The sequence below is a fragment of the Piliocolobus tephrosceles genome, chromosome 4, assembly GCF_002776525.5.
Source record: "Piliocolobus tephrosceles isolate RC106 chromosome 4, ASM277652v3, whole genome shotgun sequence".
Classification (NCBI taxonomy): Eukaryota; Metazoa; Chordata; class Mammalia; order Primates; family Cercopithecidae; genus Piliocolobus; species Piliocolobus tephrosceles.
Genome location: NC_045437.1, coordinates 123,367,203 through 123,386,257, shown reverse-complemented (window position 1 = coordinate 123,386,257; position 19,055 = coordinate 123,367,203). Strand labels below are relative to the sequence as shown.

The 19,055-nt window shown below is 37.9% G+C and overlaps 1 protein-coding gene and 1 long non-coding RNA gene across 2 annotated transcripts in view; one reads left to right on the top strand and one right to left on the bottom strand.

Annotated features, from left to right (window-relative positions):
- TENM2 (teneurin transmembrane protein 2) overlaps positions 1–19,055 on the top strand; it is a 1,213,529-nt gene that overhangs the window by 93,181 nt on the left and 1,101,293 nt on the right. The window lies entirely within an intron of this gene.
- On the bottom strand, positions 565–4,051 carry LOC111547110. The gene is made up of 2 exons (XR_002733029.1): positions 3,854–4,051; positions 565–996 (listed from the first exon to the last, which is right to left on the bottom strand). It is a non-coding gene; the product is annotated as an uncharacterized LOC111547110 (long non-coding RNA).

The window sequence follows — 19,055 nt, the reverse complement described above, 5'->3', positions numbered from 1 at the left end:
TCAAGGCATGCAACCAAGAATAGAATTTTAGACTCAATTTTTGAATTGAGTGAATGTGCTCTAATATTCTTGCTATTACGTTCTGAGGCTAAAATTTCCTATTGTTTTGAGCTTACATAAGCTGACCTCATTTACTATGGGAACATTATAAGTATTTAGGAATATGAGGGTAAGCACCATAGAAAGAATAATTCAATCTAGATGTGAGAGGCTCTTTTTTTAAGCTTCATTAACTGATAATTATGTGAGTGCAAAACAATGCCCTTACTGTTTGATAAATGAATATTAGCCTCATGCCATGCTGATAAAAGTCATGAGCAGAACTAGACTCCTCTGCATTTGGGGGACTTTGTTATTTTGATGCTAATGGATTATGTTCATTTTATATAGATAGATATCTCGAATCTTGAATGACTCAGCAGGACCGACTTAAATTAGATTTGTCAATCCATACTTTGCTTATTAGTGTGTCCTGAATATCTTATTGCCAGTCTTACATTACAGTGTGTACTTCACATAATTTATCTATCATGACCTAAAGATTTTGATGATAGGAGAATTTGATTGATCATTAAAATCACGATTATGTATTTATTTGAAAGTATAGCATTGTGGTTTTATTTCCCCCGAAAAGCATTCTCAGAATCAGCAATATGAAATAACTTATTAAAATCTCTTTACAATGTATGCTCTTTTGGAGTGCATTGAATATTACTTCTTTGTAGATATTAGCTTCTTATAATGGAGAGTTGTATTCGTCTGAGTAGGCAGCAGCTATAATAAGTAACCTTCAAATTTCAGCAGCTTTACATAATGAGGGTTTACTTCTTGCTCATGTCACAGTTCAAATGCACACTGGTGGGAGTGGAGAGCAGAAAGAAGCATTGGACAGGGAATGGGTTCTGCCCATCAGAGTCATGCAGTGACCCAGGTTGCATCTGCCTTGTGGCTCCACCCCTCTCTAGATCCCTGGGGTCTTCTCTATTCAGTAGGTGGCTAGAAAAGGGGGGTAAAAATCATAAATGAGATGATTTTCTTACTTGGCTCAGTGTGGAAATAGCGGGCCTAATTTCTACACATTTTCCATTGGCTGAATCTCTGACATGAGTATGCAATCTCGTGGGGTGACCAGAAAGAAGAGAGGACACCAATGTCGATCAGCACTGACTGTCCCCTCCACAAGATCTAGACACCAAATCGAAGATAACTAAAGATAGGTTTGGTGAACGCTTAATACACAAAAATCTTATTCCGACATAAGAGATCAAGGTATGATTAAGGTATAATAAGATCAAGGTAAAATAAGACCAAGTAAGGTATACAAATAATTATACCATAAGATGTATGAAATATAGGTACAAATCTTCACTGACCACCATTGTCAGTGAAGATAATAAGACAAGTAAGATGTACGAATAATCATACCTTTTATAAAAGATTATGGCTATGCATGCAGACAGCTATAAATACTGATTAACAGAGGGATAAAGCCTAACAATTTGGGAGGACTGGGAAATTGTCTTGATGTGACGGTACTGACACTGGGCTATATATTCAACAACCAGAATTCTAGATTGCTTCTGTTGTTTACTTGCTGCAAAATGCTGAAAAAGTTTCTGAACCTCAATTTTCTCATATGAATATTAATATATTCTCACATATAAATATCATAAGACCATATGAAGGGGGATGTTCAAATTAGGTCATGAATAGGAAAAGCTTTTGTGAATGATGGTTCAAATATCCAATTAAAGTCACTGCTGTTACTGTTATTATTATTTTTTAAATTCTATGCCCACAGGCCAGGCTTACATTTATAAAACATTGTTCAGCACACACACACATACAAACACACACACATCTGCACACATCAAACACACACAAACATCCAGGTAGTAAGAAAATAATTAAATGCTTTATTTTTTTGATCTTCAGAATGAAGTTGAGAGTTAATGCCTGCATATTTGGTTTCTCTGGTCACCAATACATCTTGCATCTGTGCTAGTTTCATAACCCATCCTTGGAAAGTAGCATCAATTATCTGTGTCTGTTCAGGTAGGCTGGTTGTGGGACTGTCTGTCCTTTCTGGCTTATAATATTGTTAAGAGCTTCAGAAAAATGAAGTTCGTGGAAATGTTTTTTAAACTGTAAAAAAATGTATATATGGAAGGGAAGTTTATTATGATTTTGCCTAGTTTAAGTACCAAATGTCTATGCAGTTAGTTTGGGTCATCCCTGTAAAAAATTATTTAAATCACACCTTTACGTACCCTTTTAGACAAAAATCTAGTATGCTTTAAATAACACATTAAAGCAGCAAGTGTAAAGAAGTCATTTAATATCTGGCATCCATTATTTTTGTTAACTTTGTTTTTACTGATCTCTAAATACCCAGGTTGCCTATTCTCAATAATATTATAATGTTCCATTCTCATAAAGTGACATTCTTTTGTTGGGGGGTGCAGGGCACAGGGAATCAGAGAATAGATATTTCTGAGGAATCTCAAACCTACCTTGGGTGGTCCTCAGAGCCTAGGATCAGTCTAGCCACGTACACATTCCAGGGGCTAGATGAGCAAAGCCATATCATGCTTTGGAACCCGGCCCCAAATTCCTGTAATTGGCAAGACCAAACCTTCCTCCTCAATTCTTCACTTTCAAGCTGTGGCTACCTGGATGACTGTCTTAGAAAAATGCTTGGCCAACAAATTGTCAGAGTTAACATCTAGGGAGGTAGAATGACAATTCTTTAGCTGACATTATTGACTTAGAGCTGGGAAGACACAAAGGCATAGTTTTTTTTTTTTTTTTTTTTTTTGGATCAGCAAGTCCCACCGGTAAATTCTGACAAACCATGGTGTCTTCAGTTGTCTAGGAGACTATAGAGAAATTCACAAGATAAAATTAGATTATCTTTGTAATGATAACTCTACGATGTATGTGACTTTTATTACAGTCAGTTCCCATTTGTCCATGCCCCGGGCCATGCTCTGTGTTGTCTCTAAGCTGGAAATGAGATTGCTGAATCAAGTTCAAACACGTCGCAGCATCGATCCCTCTTGATCCCTCCCCTGTCATAAACTCAGCTCGGGATCACTCTTCCTGGCAGTTACCCACGTTCCCAAGCATTTCCACTTTCTTCACCCACTTTTAGAAATGGCTTTTGCTTCTTCAGCCACCTGGAGAATGACTACTCATTTTTCACAACTCGCATTAAAAATTCCTGTCTCTGGGAGGCCTGCCAGGATGCACCAGGCAGAATGAAGACTGTCTTATGTGTGATCACATAGCACATTATATGCAGGACTATTGCAGACTTCAGCCAGCATATTGTGACTGTCTCACTCTTTTGTGTTCCTCAAGCAGATTGTGAGCTCCTTAAACACTGAGATGACATTTTAGTTTTGCATCCCCATAGCCCAGCACCTGCCCTGGCACTTTGTAAGTATTCAGAAAACACACAGTGAATGAAGGAATGAATGAGTGAATGATTGTCCCTCTTAGAAGAAGCAGGAGAATTATAAGACAAAGCGATAGACAAGGTGCCTACTCTGAAAAGTTAAGCATGACACATTGAGACCCACACTTTGAATCAAGAGTGGAAAAAAAAAAAAAAACAGGTAGTAATTGCAGAGGGAGGGCAGCTAAGCATGTGGCTGCTTTGGATATTTACTCATCAGACCAGACTGAAACAGCCTTAATCAGGGAAAATCAATCTGCCTGTTTTTCAGTGTAAGCATAAACATGCTGACAGTAGATGCTGCATAGGTGTTCTGAAAAATCTTATATCAACCTCAAGTTAGTTATAGCTTCATTTACTTTCTGTGTATAAGTTTGAATTGTTTATGCTTACCTGGAAGGGCAAATTTATCTTCTGCAAGCAGTGTTCTATATCATGTCATGCCTGAGGTCAAATGTCTCTTAATGCACAAAATACAGTCCAAATGCTGCCTGAGATTCCATCTCTTCTCCAACCTGATCCTGTTTGCATTCACTATTCTCTATATTCACCAGCTGTCTCAGCAAAAAATGTCCACATGTCTTTCTCCATATCCTGTCACTACCTTTCACAAGTCCTCTTGTTTTCTCCAGCACCAGCATCACCCTGAAACTTCTGTGGTACCACACATGCCAATGATGTCTTCATCCTCTGAATTGTCCTTTTCATTCCAATAATCACTTACTTGTGCTGTCTTCTGCATAGTAAAAGAAATTGTTCAACAGAATTCAATTTTAAATTTCCCATAAGGTTTTGTGTGTTGTTTTCCCAGGCTTATTTTACAGTTACTGATGGAAGGAACTTCTCTTCTTTGTGTTCAGTTGTAGCAGCTAGCACAAGGCCTTGATGATCATTAGTGTGTAATAAATGTTTGTTGATATTTGAAAATGATGCCTGGGTTTATTTACTTTTTAATTATTTTACTTTTTTGAGATGGAGTCTCGCTCTGTTGCTCAGGCTAGAGTGCAGTGGCACAATCTCGACTCGCTGCAACCTCTGCCCCCTGAGTTCAAGTGATTCTCCTGCCTCAGCCTTCCAAGTAGCTGGGACTACAGGCACATGCTGCCATGCCCTGCTAATATTTTATATTTTTAGTAGAGACGAGGTTTCACCATATTAGTCAGGATGGTCTGGATCTCCTGACCTCGTGATCCTCCTGCCTAAGCCTCCCAAAGTGCTGGGATTATAGGCGTGAGCCACTGCGCCCAGCTTGATGCCTGGGTTTAATAGTAACAGTAAATTAATCTTCAGAATGGAAGCTTCTGTACAGGGAGATATGGTGCTTCCTTTGGCTAGCTATTTATTAAACCCCACTCCTTTGTTGCTTCCTCTGGGGTCAGAGGAGTGGGGTTTAGTAAATAGCTAGGGGCTCTGTTCTCTCACTGGCAGTAGATCACCAAGGTGATCAGTTTCAACTCTTTATGTTTTCGTTGTCTCATTGGTAAAATGGGATGGTAGTAATAGTTGTGGAAAGAAAAACATAAAAATAAAATACATGTAAAGGTTATGCTTCATGATCAGTATACATTAAATATGAGCTACTATTTTAGTGATTTTCTCTTTTATAGGTCCTAGGGCCCAACTTCCTGTGGTCACATCCCAACTCTTCCACTTTATGTATGATCTCTTGCCTTGGGCATGTCCCTTAACTCCCAAGCCTCTGTTTCTCTCTCTCTAAAATAATCCAGGCAGTAATACTGTCCTCCCAGTGTCATTCTGAGAAATAAATAAGACTACGCATGTAGCACACTCAGTGGTGTGCACAGACCAGAGTAAGCACTCAATAAATAGTCGTTGTGCTCATTGTGATTCCACTTGCCCATGCTGACATTTCCATGAAGAAAATGTTGCCCTTTATCACAATAAATAAATTATTTTTCTGAAAGTTAAATCCCAAAATATGTCATATCCCTCTTTGGGCCTTCCTCTTGGTGCCATGGAATAAAAGGAAAAGGTGTTTGTTGTTCCATGCATTTGTTTGATGCAGTTGTTCTTTTGTAGGAATGAGCTTTCTGTAAAAGGGTAGTCTTGTCTAAGTGATTTATATGTATCTGATGTAAGCATCACAGCTCTTGACAGATAGGGCCATCTATCACCATACCATGGAAAGTATACAGACATATGGCAGGATACCACTGACCCACGTTTCTTGGGTGTGGTCAGCCCTGATGTCTCCTTCAGTACCTGTGCCACCTACCCACTGAAGAGCTCACACACACTCCTACTCATGTGAAACAGGTACATCTGTTGACTGGAGTGTTTACATGGAATCCTATTTCTTCTTTCTAGAGAATTACCTATGCTGATTTTAAGAAGGGATAAGCATACGATAGAATTCCTTGTAGGAGGATTAACAAATAGGTTTCTTTTGAATTCCCTCTCAGGAGAAAAATGTACAATCGAGTTGTTACCTCTATTCTAATCTAGTCAAGCTTCATTGGCTTGCAGGTCAATCTCAAAATGGGATTTTGTTTGAATCTTAGATACAACAAAGCAAACTCCTGCATAAATGCTAGCTAGGTATGGTGTATGTGTGTGTGAAGTTCCTCATAAGAAGACAAAAAAAGTTGTTTTGGCCAAACTGAGTGTATAAACTCTCTGGGATAGTGATATGCCTCTTAATGACATTTAATATATTGATTAAAGTCACTGAAAACTTATCTACCAAATTTTCATGGCACATGTTTGAGACACAGCATGCTTAAGTTTCTATATGACAGTCTCACTGGGAATTTTATGTCAAGACATAAAAATCCATTGACATAACATTAGGTCAGTTTTTTGTTTTTATTTTGGTTTAATTTATACTTTTAAAAGTTGATCTTTAACTCCTCTTCGTTTTCCGTTGAACCCATTTCAGTAACACTTTTGTTTCTAAACACTTCACCAAAGCTGTGTTTGTCAAAGTCCACCACGAACCTCATAGCTAAATCCAGTGGCCTGTGAGTAGTTCTCATCTTACTTGACCTACCCCAGGATTTGACACAGTTAATGTCAAATTCTTAAATTTGACATTAAAACTCTTTCTTCACTTGACTTCTTAGATATCACTCTTGATTCTCCTCTGGTTACTCTTTCTCAGTATCCTTTGCTGGGGGCTGACCGATCCTCTTCCTTCCACAGCTCTGTCATGGGTCTTTGTAGCTTCTCTCTCTTGCATTCTCTATCCGGGTGATTGCATCCTGGCCCATGTCTTTAATGCAACTGAATTGCTAATGACTATTGCCTCTTTGGCTCTGTTCCAGCCACACTAGCCTCTTTCCCTGCCTTGCCTTTGAGTCTGTTCCAGCCACACTAATCTCTTTTCCTGCCTTGAAAATCCCAAATGAACTTCTACCTTTACAGTTGATACTCACCATAAATATACGGTTGCTCCCCTGGTAGCTGAATGGCCCCTTCTGTCACTTCCTAGAACATTTAGTTTCCATTTTCTCAGTTGAGTCCTTCCTGACCTGCCTATGTGTGTGATCTCCATAACATAACCACTCACTCCAATGCTTATTTAATTACTTTTATCAGACAGGGGCTGAACAGGAAACAGAGGGCACACTGTAAAGGGTTTTACAGAAGAAAGATTAACAAAGGAAACGCATATGAAGGTATAGGCAGGTTAAGGGAATTGACAAGGAATGGTGAACTACCCAGGAATGAGCAACCATGAAGCAGCTGTGTTCACCTCCAGGACTGAAAAAACAAGCGAAGATAACTATGTTACCCAAGACTGTTCGCAACCTGGAGCTATGAAAGATGAACTACTCAACAGGAATGTGGCTGGGGAATAGCACAGCCACTTCCAAGAAGGACCATGAAGACCCAAGGGAGACAGAGAGAGAGGAAGATCAACTGAGAAGAAATACCCTTGGCTTTCTCTTTTGCCTTTTGAAGTCTTTCTATTATCTTCCATTGGCTGAATCAATGAAATTCCACAGGGTGCAAAAAGGTATCTCAGGTTCAGCTTCCTGCCACCCAGAGCAGAGCAGAAAAAGGTGGGGAATGGATCTAGGGGAGAGAACAAAGACAAACTAATAAAAGATCTTTGTAAAGGCTTATTTTCACTTGGCACTTGGGAGTGTGACATTCTACCCGCATGGATCATGACAAAATCAGCATTAAATGTTCTTGCCTCCTTTTTGATAGGGTAACCTCTATACCATCCAAACTAATGTTGGTTGAAGTCATAACAAGTCATTGTGTCTTCTCCAAACAGCCGGAGTGGTGTTCACAACCACTGTTTAACAACCAGTGTGACACAGGCACAACGGTCAGAACAGTAACCCAACAAATGAGAGTAATGTGCAATACTGGGTCCAAAAGGGATCATTCGGAAGAGATGCTACAATGTGAATATTTGAAAGGGGTGATCTTTTCTTTTCCAAGGACATCTGAGAAAATTGTGCCCTTATATCCAGGAATCTGTGTGATCTATTCATAGGCAATGTGGTGAACTTGATGGAAAAGGCATCTCATTTAAACCTCCAACAACTGTTCTCTGTTTTCTTCATTTTCAGATTTGGAACCTAAAGTTCAATTAAAGTCATTTTGCCTAAGACCACTTATTTATCTGTAGTGGAGCTGAGACTGACACCCAGACTTTCTGACTCCAAAGCCCCAGCTCTCGACTCCTCTTGATATTAAGACTGTCTCTCAGATGGAATAGTGGTGGTTTCAGGACAGAAGCTGCATATTTTGAACTTTTTATGTTTTTTATTTTTCTTTCCTCATTTTCATATTTTTTTTTTCCAGAGACAGGGTCTTACTCTGTTGCCTAGGCTGGAGCGCAGTGGTTCTGTGTCTCTAATTCTTGGGCTCAAGCAGTGCTCCTGCCTGAGCTTCCAAGTAGCTAGGACTACAGGCACATTCCACTATGCCTAGCTATTTATTTTTTATAGAGATTGGGTCTCACTGAGTTGCTCATGCTGGTCTCAAATGAGCTTTCGTTTTTTAAATGTTTCCATTAAATCCCTAGGAAAGTCTCTTCTCTTTTTATTTCCTACATGATTTTATCTTTCAAAAGTACATTTGGATTCATTCCTGAATTTGGCTAAAATCTAAAGCAGGGTCTGAAGGTACTGTGTGTTTCTCCTCCTTACCACATCCATTTTCCAAACTCTATGTACAAAAGGCATCTAAAATATACATGTGAAATGTCTGAATAGAATTCCTTCTTACTTAGGACTGTGATGTTAGGCTCAGCATTCCAAAGCGTGAATAGTCATAGCAGGTGACACATAAGGCTGTTCTGACACAGGTACCTATGAGACATAATTGCTACATTTTACCTTGGACTGTGCTCTTATTTTTAAAACTATAGGCCATTTGTATAAAACAATCAGCAAACCTGAATTTCCTTACTTGCTGTGTTCTTTCTACTTTTCTAAACTGCAATTTCCTGTTTCCCCTTTCTCTGCTTTACTACTGTCAATAGAATACTGACAAGAAATTACTCATTCAAGCTCTTCCTTTGCAATAATTATTTTGAATCCTTAAATCCTGACCCATACCTGTAGAGGTTCCTAGATGGGCTAGGCTACCTGTGTGGATAATTGGAAGGCTCCTCTGGGTACCGCTTTTTCCATCACAGATTATAATGTCTTTGTAAAAATGAACAAACTTTGTGGGCTGGAAGAAGCAAAGATGATTATTATGACCAGGAGCATGTTGGAACCTTGATTTTTTTGGTGTGTGTACATCACACTTGTCTGCCTAAGTTAATGAAGGAAGAGTGAAGACTTGCTACTTATCATTTTAATACAGTTTTGAGTTTCTCAAGAGAGAATTTCTCATTTGTCTCAAGGTGATTTGAGTGTGTGTGTGTGTGTGTGTGTGTGTGTGTTGGTGTGTAGGGTATATTCAGGTTGTCCAGATGATAAATAGTGCCCTAGGTAAGTTGCAGGCTATATATGTAAAAAAATAGAAGTAATATTGCAATGGGAAGTTTTCAGGTAAAAGTAGAATTCAATTTTGTTTTGAAAGGCTATGATGAATGTTAACCACTTTTTTGCTGAAATCCTTTTCCAGACACATCTTAATCTTTTAAAATGATCCTTATGTGATTTTTCATATAAAATACATAATAATGTAGATAAATTCTGTTATTAATAACATTTGAGGGAGCGATTTGTTCTTCATTTCCTTTTTCCACTCCCTTGAAATAAAGACAGAGCTATGGTGTGCAAGGCTGTAATGTGAACTGAGTTTTGTAGTTTTTTTTTCCTTGTTCCTGGAGTTCTACAACTGAGAAGATTATTTCCCTGGTTTTCTCACAATGAATTTCTGCATGTTTCATTCAAAACAACAATAATGGAAACATACCCTGCATGTAATACATCTAAACACCCACAAATAAACAGTGATTGAGATTAATGCACCTTCAGCTTGTGCTTATTCTTATGCACTTATGTAGGCATGAAGATTTAATTTTCCCTGTCACATGAAGCAAATACCATCTCTTATGTGGCAGATTTGTTTTGGGGCTCTCTCTCGTACCCTTATTTCCCACATTGCTGTTTTGACATAGTATTATCCCATTAAATACTTTCATGAAATACTGAAGAACAGTAATTACTAAATAGAATGAACACGTGAAAAGTTTCATTTTGCACCCAATGTAAGTAGTATAGATGTCTTCTTGCTTTGTTTTAAGTTTCTTTTTATTGTACATTTTAAGGTATACAATATGAAGTTTTGATATACATATAATGAGCACTTCAGTCAAGCAAATTAACATATCCATCACTCTTCATAATTACCTTCATGTGTGTGAGATAAGAGTACCTAACATCTACTTTTCGCACATTTTCGTGATGCAATACAATATTATCAATAATAGTCACCACGCTGTACATTAGATCCCTAGACTTACACATCCTAGATAATTGCAGGATTGTATGCTTTGACCTACTTCTCCCTATTTCCTCCCTGTTGTTCCTGCCCCTGGAAACCATGTTGCACTCTCTGTTTCTGCGTTTTCAACTTCTTTTTTATTTTTTTTTAAAGATTCCACATATAAGTGAGATCACACAGTACTTTTCTTTCTGTGTCTGGCTAATTTCGCTTAGCATAATGTCCTGTTGATTCATCAGTGGTGTTGCAAGTGGCAGTATCTTTTTCTTTTATAAAACCGAATATCTATGTATATTCACACGCTATAGATACCGTAATTTCCTTATCCATTCATCCATTTGCAGGCACTGACGTCGTTTCTTTATCTTGGCTATTGCAAAGAATGCTGCACTGAACAAGGGAACACAGACATCCCTGTGGGGTGCTGATTTAAGATGGGGCACTGAATGTCTTTGTCCTTTTAAAATTTTTAAAATATTTTTGTATTTTGTTCCAGAAATAGTGCCTATATTTCTCAGATTCAGAATATGCCCTGAGATGTGTTAACAGCACAGATGTTATATTTATTAGAAAGTTTATATCATCAGTAATTTTAGTTTCAGGTGGCCAGTGGTAACACAAGGTTTTTTTAAGCTTTAAAATGATGTAATACATTTAGCAAGAACCAAGGTGACTTATGTGATCCAAAAGATAGTATCATCTCCAATACGGATTACTTTTTTGTGTGTAACATTTTGTCACATTCTTTGTCATGGGACTTGAAATGTGAGGCTTTAAAATGTCCCCTTTCTCTGTCATACCCCACATTCAATTAATTGCCAACTCCTGAATTTTCTGTCTTCAATGTATCCCCTCTCTGCCACCATTTTTATCACTCATTCTATCATCATTCTGATAAAAGGCCCTCGTTTCCTCTGGCCTGAGCTTTCGCAGTGCTTCTACCTCTTTATCTGTGGTCTGTGGTCTTTCTTTTTGTTTTTGTTTTTGAGACAGAGTCTCACTCTGTTGCCCAGGCTGGAATGCAGCTGCATGCGATCTCAGCTCACTGCAACCTCCACCTCCTGGGTTCAAGCAATTCTCCTGCCTCAGCCAACAGAGTAGCTGGAATTACAGCCGTGTGCCATGGCACCTGGCTAATTTTTGTATTTTTAGTAGAAATGGGGTTTCACTGTATTGGTGAGGTCGGTCTTGAACTCCTGACCTCAAGTGATCCACCCACCTTGGCCTCCCAAAGTACTAGGATTAAAGGAGTGAGCCACCGTGCCCAGCCGTATCTGTAATCTTTCTCAAATCAAAACCTTTCCATGAAGTTGCCAGATTACTTCATAAAGATGTGGTGAATCTCTAAACATTCAGAATCCTCATTGCACTTCAAATTAACAGCAAATCCCTGATGATATTCTCTCAGTGAGGCTCTCTCCTATTCTTTCAAGCTGATCTTCTAGAATATTCTCTGTAGGAACTTGACATTCTCGCCCAACCCAGTTATTTCTGAATGCGTCTTTTGTGTGTGTCTGAAACTTTTTGTTGTTGTTGTTCTTTTTTACCCAACTTGTGCTTCATGACTAAACACAGCCCTTTACTTTTGTGAAGCCTTTCTTGAACCATCAGCCAGGTAGGGCTGAGCTCCTGTCCCCTGAACTCACTGAGCTTTCTCTGCCATTTTATCATTCTGTCTAACTGGGCTATACATTACAATGACTTTAATTAATGAAATAGATACTATTTATCATATGCATATTATATAGAGGTTTGCAATTGTGATCTTATTTATTTCTCTATCAACTTAGAAAGGAAGGTATAAATGTAGCTTAGCAGGATTGATCCTATGCTTCCAAGTAATGTAGAAGTATCACACAGGTGAATCATGCTGACTTTCATATCTCTGTGCTTTGCGGTGGCCTCAATTATAACCACTTGTATTTAGTACTTCTTTATTCTTTCAGATTTTATGCCCCTTGAGGACAGGGCTTACTCTTGCTCATAATTGTATCTCCCACGTAAGGTGCTTTTTGTGTAGTTTTATACTTTCCCAAAACTATAAAAAAGATATCAGTGTAATAACTAAGGGAGAAAATAACCTATTAGGATGGAAAATAAAGCAGTCTCTGTGTGACCCCCATGGTTTAATCTGGATGGGGAACGTGGATAAGGGATATATTTTTAATATCATTTCTTCTCACTTTCAGAGACCTTAGGTACCTTGACCTGAGAATTTTATCTGGCACAAGGAAAAGAAAAGCTGCAATGTCAAAGCTTTTCTGAGTTCCTAGTATTGCTGAGGGTATTGACCTATGGCAGCTGGCTCCTTAGTTAATCATATTAATGATGCTTTTAGTTTTAAAAATAAGAGCCAGGTGTAGTCCAGTCAAGGAAAGTTGAGACAAAGGGGAAATGAATTTGTTCTATGAGTTAAAGAGGACTTTTTTCCTCCAGTTTTTCACCTGACAGCCTAAGCCTAAAATATTTAACAATGGTGTTTATACTTAATGGCTAGTAATTATGTAGTACAGCATTATTTGAGGCAAGTACACATATAAGAAAAAAAATATTAGACTACAAGATAGTCACCAGGAAGGGAAATTGGTAATTACACCAAAATCCAAAACTTCTTCTTTAAAGATCTCCTGTGATGATGGAGAAGGCCAGTTGTTTGAGTCCCAAAATGTCATACCTAACCTGAATTTCAATCCCTTGCAGGCAGTTTGCTTAGAGGCAGAAAACACAGTTCTCTGCAGACCCATCCTCATTTATTTGCATGTATTCCCTGGTAGGTTCGCTGTTGGCTTTTGTCAAATAATTTCGATTCTTAAATCAGGTATTAGAAGATACAAAAGTGCCTTAGTCTTATCCTAGGGGATAGGATGGGTGTCAAGACTCAGAGGAAGTTCAATTCCAATGAGAGGCATATTTGATGGGAGAGAGGACCACAGGGAGGTGGCTACCCATATTCGTGTCAGGGAAAGCAGTTGACATGTGGCCTGTAAGATAATAGGGACACGGAAAAGGACTTAAATCAGTTGTATTGTCATAAGGCCCTATAAAGGAATCTGTATTACTTGTCATTAACTTTGCCTGAATGGCGAAGTGAGCTCTATTTAATTAAATGAAAGCCTTAGTACTCTTATTAGAAAAGAAGAACTATAGCAGGTCCATATGGTCCCTACTATAAAAAACGCAAAGCCTCAAAGTCTCAGGCCTGAGCAGCCTCAGCTGCTGCCTATTAACATGAATGGTAACAGCATGATCATATCCTCAGACCTTATAACATTCATAACCATAGAGTTGTAATTTTACTCTTACAGTGACAAATGAGAAATTATAAACATTTAATTTGGAGGGAAATTTAACATATTATTCCCTAAGTCCACTTGGCAAGTGAAGGAGGCTATTAATATAAACTCATTACATTGCAGTATTGCATCCCTGCAATCACAAAAGCTGGCTTTTTAAAATCACAAGTGACAAGTTGAGGTGGAAGAAATTCTGCATTTATACGCCTTCTGTCAAAGTGAAGCATCTTGGACAATGCATACACCTGTCTGAATGTCAAGACCTATGCCCTCGGACTTCAGGGTGTTTATACATTTGGCTTTCAAATTGGAAACTCCACATTAAAGCATCCAGATTTTCTCTGGCTTTATTAAAGCGGCTCCAGAACAAGGTGAAGGAAGTGAGTTTCTCATCCTGGTCGGGGCTCTTGGTCTGTAACTGTGCTTTAGTGCACTCTCCCAGTGGGTAAGGATGGAGTGTTAGCACAGACAGCAGAGTTAAGCCGGAATGTCCTGCGGAGCCTCACCATCACAAAGGGTAATACTACTTTATCGATCCCTTCCACACTGTCTCCCACCGTTGTGTTAAGCCTGTGGCGAGTACAACCTTTACAAAACAAGATCTGGCGATGACTTACTTTCTAACTTGAACGTGAACGTAAAAAAAAATGGATAAAAGCGTGTTTTGTAGGAATGGCATGGTGTTGGCATTTCACAGCGTAAATGATAAAAATAAAATCAAAGTCAAGTATCTCAACAGAGGGAAAAAAGTCACATTGAGACTTGCACACACGCATATAAAATGGGGCCACATTCTTCCACTTAAAGCAGAAACAGCTTCATTTGCTCATGTTCTATTGAATTATCCAGCCTTTTCTTGTTACCTTAAGAAAGTCAACATTGTTAGCATATATTTTTAGAGATTCAATGCTCATTTTTCATTTCAGACTTTATGAACAGAGAACCTTACATACATCAATGAGGTTAGGAGAGGTTCCATATGTTTAAATTGAGACAAATGGATTGATTTCCCCCCAAATATTGATGATTTATAAGCTGTTATACTTTGTGATTTTTTTTCTCTTAATAAGGCATTCCACTCTCAGTGAGTTAAAAAAAAAAAGAAAGCATTTTCTGAAAGCTACGTGGAAACATGTTTTTAATTGGCACTGTCCTCATCCTTCCAAGGATAATAGGAAAAAGCTTCTACTTCACCGCTTGCATGATTTTTGATTTTACCTTTGTTTGTTACGATGTAGAATTAAGGGGGAAAAAACTGGCCGTGAGGTACCTTTTAAAAAGGCTTTCCCTTTCATTGTACGTACTAATGGGATGAGAGAGAAGTAAAAGACAGATTTATTTTTATGTTTAATCAAGTCCTATAATTATTGCATTGTGGTTACTGCTTTGAGCATTACATTTTCGGTAAGTAATTTATCAGCTACATTCCTTTTTATTTTATTTTATTTTATTTCATTCTGGAGAGGATTAACAGTTACTATAGGATTTATACACGGTAGGCATTTTTCCCCTTTAGTAAATGAGGCTTATTGGTGGCATAGGTTTCCTGAGCCCCCCCGCAACCCCGGCTCCCCGCCAAATTTCTGCTTATATACTTACAACTTTTAGTTTGTAGTTCATTTCTTGACCTGACTTCATTAGGAATGTCTTTATGGCTGATAGGACCAGAGGACAACAGAAGAAATTCAGAGATAGATTTACCAACTTTTACAGACTTGTCCACAACTCCGTTTTATCATTGAAAGTCTCAGGTCCTTAGGAAGCCCTTAGCCCCTGTCAAACCAGTAAGGTTGCTCACCGTGTGGTTTGGGCTCCACAGTCTTGGAGCTGGCATATCTGGATATATGTGCAAAGTTTTAAAATAATAAAGATGAACTTTCTTCCAAGCTGGGAGAATAGAAAAGAAGGCTGAGACAACAGAGCAGACATGAAGGATATTCATGGAAAGGCAGGACTTGGCGAAGCTGGAGAAGGAGCCAACCCGGGCCAAAGCTGAGTCCTGTTGGTACTGTTTGACCTGGTTCTGGTTCTTTGGCTGTGTCCTCCCACTTCCATTCCTCCCAGCCCTTTTGAGAGTAAGTGCTTCCTTTTTTTTTTTTTTTTTTTTTTTGAGACGGAGTTTCACTCTTGTTGCCCAGGGTGGAGTGCAGTGGCATTATATCTTGGCTCACCACAATGTCCACCTCCCGGATTCAAGCGAATCTCCTCCCTCAGCCTCCCGAGTAGCTGGGATTACAGGCATGTGCCACCACACGGGGCTAATTTTATATTTTTAGTAGAGACTGGGTTTCTCCATGTTGGTCAGGCTGGTCTTGAACCGCTGACCTCAGGTGATCTGCCCGCCTTGGCCTCCCAAACAGAGTAAGTGCTTCTTTACAAATCCTTCTCTCTCCCTCCTTTTCTTGGCTTTTCTTTATTCTTCCTGGAGAAAGAAATTGCTCCAGCCTTACCTGACCAGTTATCTGTAGACCGGTTGAATTTTGCTGTCAGAAGGCGGCAGTTGCCCATTGAACAATACAGGGGTTAGGGTCACTAACTTCACCTTGCAGTTGAGAATCTGTGTATGGCTTTGGACTCCCCCAAAACTTAACTACTCATCGCTTACTGTTGGATAGAAGCCTGACTGGTAACATCAGTAGTTAATTAACAAACGTTTTGTAGGTTATATGTATTATATACTGCATTCCTAAAATAAGGTAAGCTAGAGAAAGGAAATTGTTGTTGAGAAAATCAGAAGGAAGAGAAAGTATATTCATTAAGTGGAAATGATCATCATAAAGTTCTTCATCCTGGTCATCTTCAAGCCTAGGAGGGGGAGAAAGAGGACGAGTGGGTCTTGCTGTCTCTGGGGTGGCAGAGGCTGAAGGGGTGGAGGAGATAAAAGGGGAGCCAGGAAAGGCGAGCACACTGGCTGTAGCTCTTATTGAAAAAAAAAAAAAAAAAAAATCCACATGTAAGTGGACCTATGCAATTCCATCCTGCATTGTTCAAGGATCAACTGTATTTTGATTCCTCAATCCTAGTGTTTCTTTGTTAATAAGGGGAGTCTTCAAGCAGAATAGCACAGAGATGGGCTAGGAATAACCATGGTATGTACTTGCGGAATGATTTTCCTAAAAGATTTTGCAGAAAATTTAGGCACAGCAGTCGTGGTATTTTAGAACCTATGACAACAAAAATGCTGACCTGGTTGGCCTGATTTTCCCTGAAATGAGGTTATTTAAGTTTGTTATAGAAACAAATCTAGCGATAACCCTTTATTCCTCTGTAGTCTTGTTCAAAATTCCTTTTTCTTTTTCCTTCTCACCCTCTCTTTCCTTCCTTCTCTTCATTCTTTCTTTTGAATCAACACAAGTGTTTACATTTCAAAATTCTTCTTTTCCTCGGTTCTCCGGGTTTTTTGTTTTTGTTTTTCTTTTTGTTTTTTTCCCTAGGGAGCAGCTCATTTTTGTGTGTGTGTGTGTGTGTGTGTGTGTGTGTGTTTTCTTGTTCACATATCCTACCTTTAGGTCAACATGTATAACAAATATATTGTTGAGTAAAGCACAAAATGTTTAAATGTGTCTGGCTCAACACAAGTAAAGAAATGATGCTGTATAATACAGAAAATATATAAATGAGTTCCTACTTTTTGCAAATAAATATACTAATGAAAATATTAAAATTTCACACAGCCAATTCTGTATGTAATCAAAATTGTGAAGTATGTGGGTTTCAGTAGAGTGAAGGAGAAGCATGTTAAAGTAATTTTTCATTGTAACATAACACATTAAGAATACCTAACTCTTCTATTTTTGCTTTGTTATGAAACTTAAGAAATCTACGTATTACATTTTGCCTGAAACCTCGGATTCCTTTAGAAGGGATTTAGAAGTAAAACACTTTTCCTTATCCTCTGTGTCCAGGTACTGTGTGTGGGTAGTCCCTGTTTATTTCTACAAAAAAGGCAAATACATTTATAAATAGCAGATCTTATTTGAGGTTTTATCCATAATAAAAGTTAAATTAGGAAAGATTTCATAATAACTAATACCCCTATCAAATTCAGTACACAGGTATCATTTGTTTTCTTATTAAAATTTAAATATGTAGGAAAACATTTCAGGTAAACATTATTTTAGCATTTGCTATTTGGATGCTTGAAGGAAAATAGCATAGCTAATGATATTGATTTAAATTTTAAAAAATACAGGGGAAGTTCTGCTAATATCTTATATAGTTATAATGATTTTTTTTTCTAAATCCAATTGAGTAAATGTGAAATTATTCTTCAAATAGGTTGCTACAGTACTTCAATGTATCCATTAAGCATTAAATAAATGTTTCTTATTTTCTTGAAAGACTTTTGTTGCCTTTTTAAAGTACACTGTAATCCCAGTTGTATTTTAATTTGGAACATCATTCTGAGTTTTTCTTCTATTTTCTGCCACATTATTTTAAGACTAACAGTGATTAGATGAATTTATACTTTTAAGAAGTGGATTTAGAAATCTGTCTAAAATATTTTATAAACTTTTAATATTCTCTATTGTTTTCACAACATTAGAAAATATCTACTTTTTAAAAAAATCCATAAATTCTGATTTTCCATTTGCCTTTTTGGCTCTAAGCCAAAATAAGTTATCAGAGAAGTAACTTTTTTATTTTTGAGGGGAGGAATGGAAATGAAGAAAATTTCCACATGTGCCCACAATTTGTTATGTTTTTACATTTCAGATATGGTGATACCGGATTCCATTCCTCCACTGCTGCTTTTGCAGGGAAACCCTCCCAAAATAATGATAATAGTAACCTCATGCTCTTTTGAGTTCCAAATTATTTTGAGGTGATCTTATGAAATGTGTGCATTTTTATTAATATTAATGCATTTTTAAATATTTACAACTCATTTTAAAAAAGCAATATTGTGTTTAAATGCAAGAACAAATGCTGATATTAAAGTGTCCCACTGTTTCTTAAAAAAGATTATTTTCCTTAGATCTTAATTTCTGTTCTCCTTCCTCTTTCCCACAAATCAAGGGGAACTAATATTATTTATACAATTTAGGCAAGGTTGCATTTAAAGGCCCATTATGCTGTTTCTCACCATGGTTTTCTGTGAATCATCCCTCACTTTATACCTCGCATTCACACACATGATTAGAAATGCTGGTATGGCTTGTATGTAAGGTCAAGTGTGAAAATGATGCTGGTTTGATGATGTATTCAGCTTCGTATTGGTCCTGACTCTACCACTTACTTGATGTATACGGTTTTTAGGAAATCATCTCTCCTCAATTTCCCAGTGTGCAAATCTGATAGGTATAGTACTTATTAGGAAAACAGATGCTTAAGTCACAGTTGCCCTTTTAGCAATGTATCATATTTACATATCAGGAACAAATAACATGTTGTGAAACATCTTCTTTGTCAGCTAGACA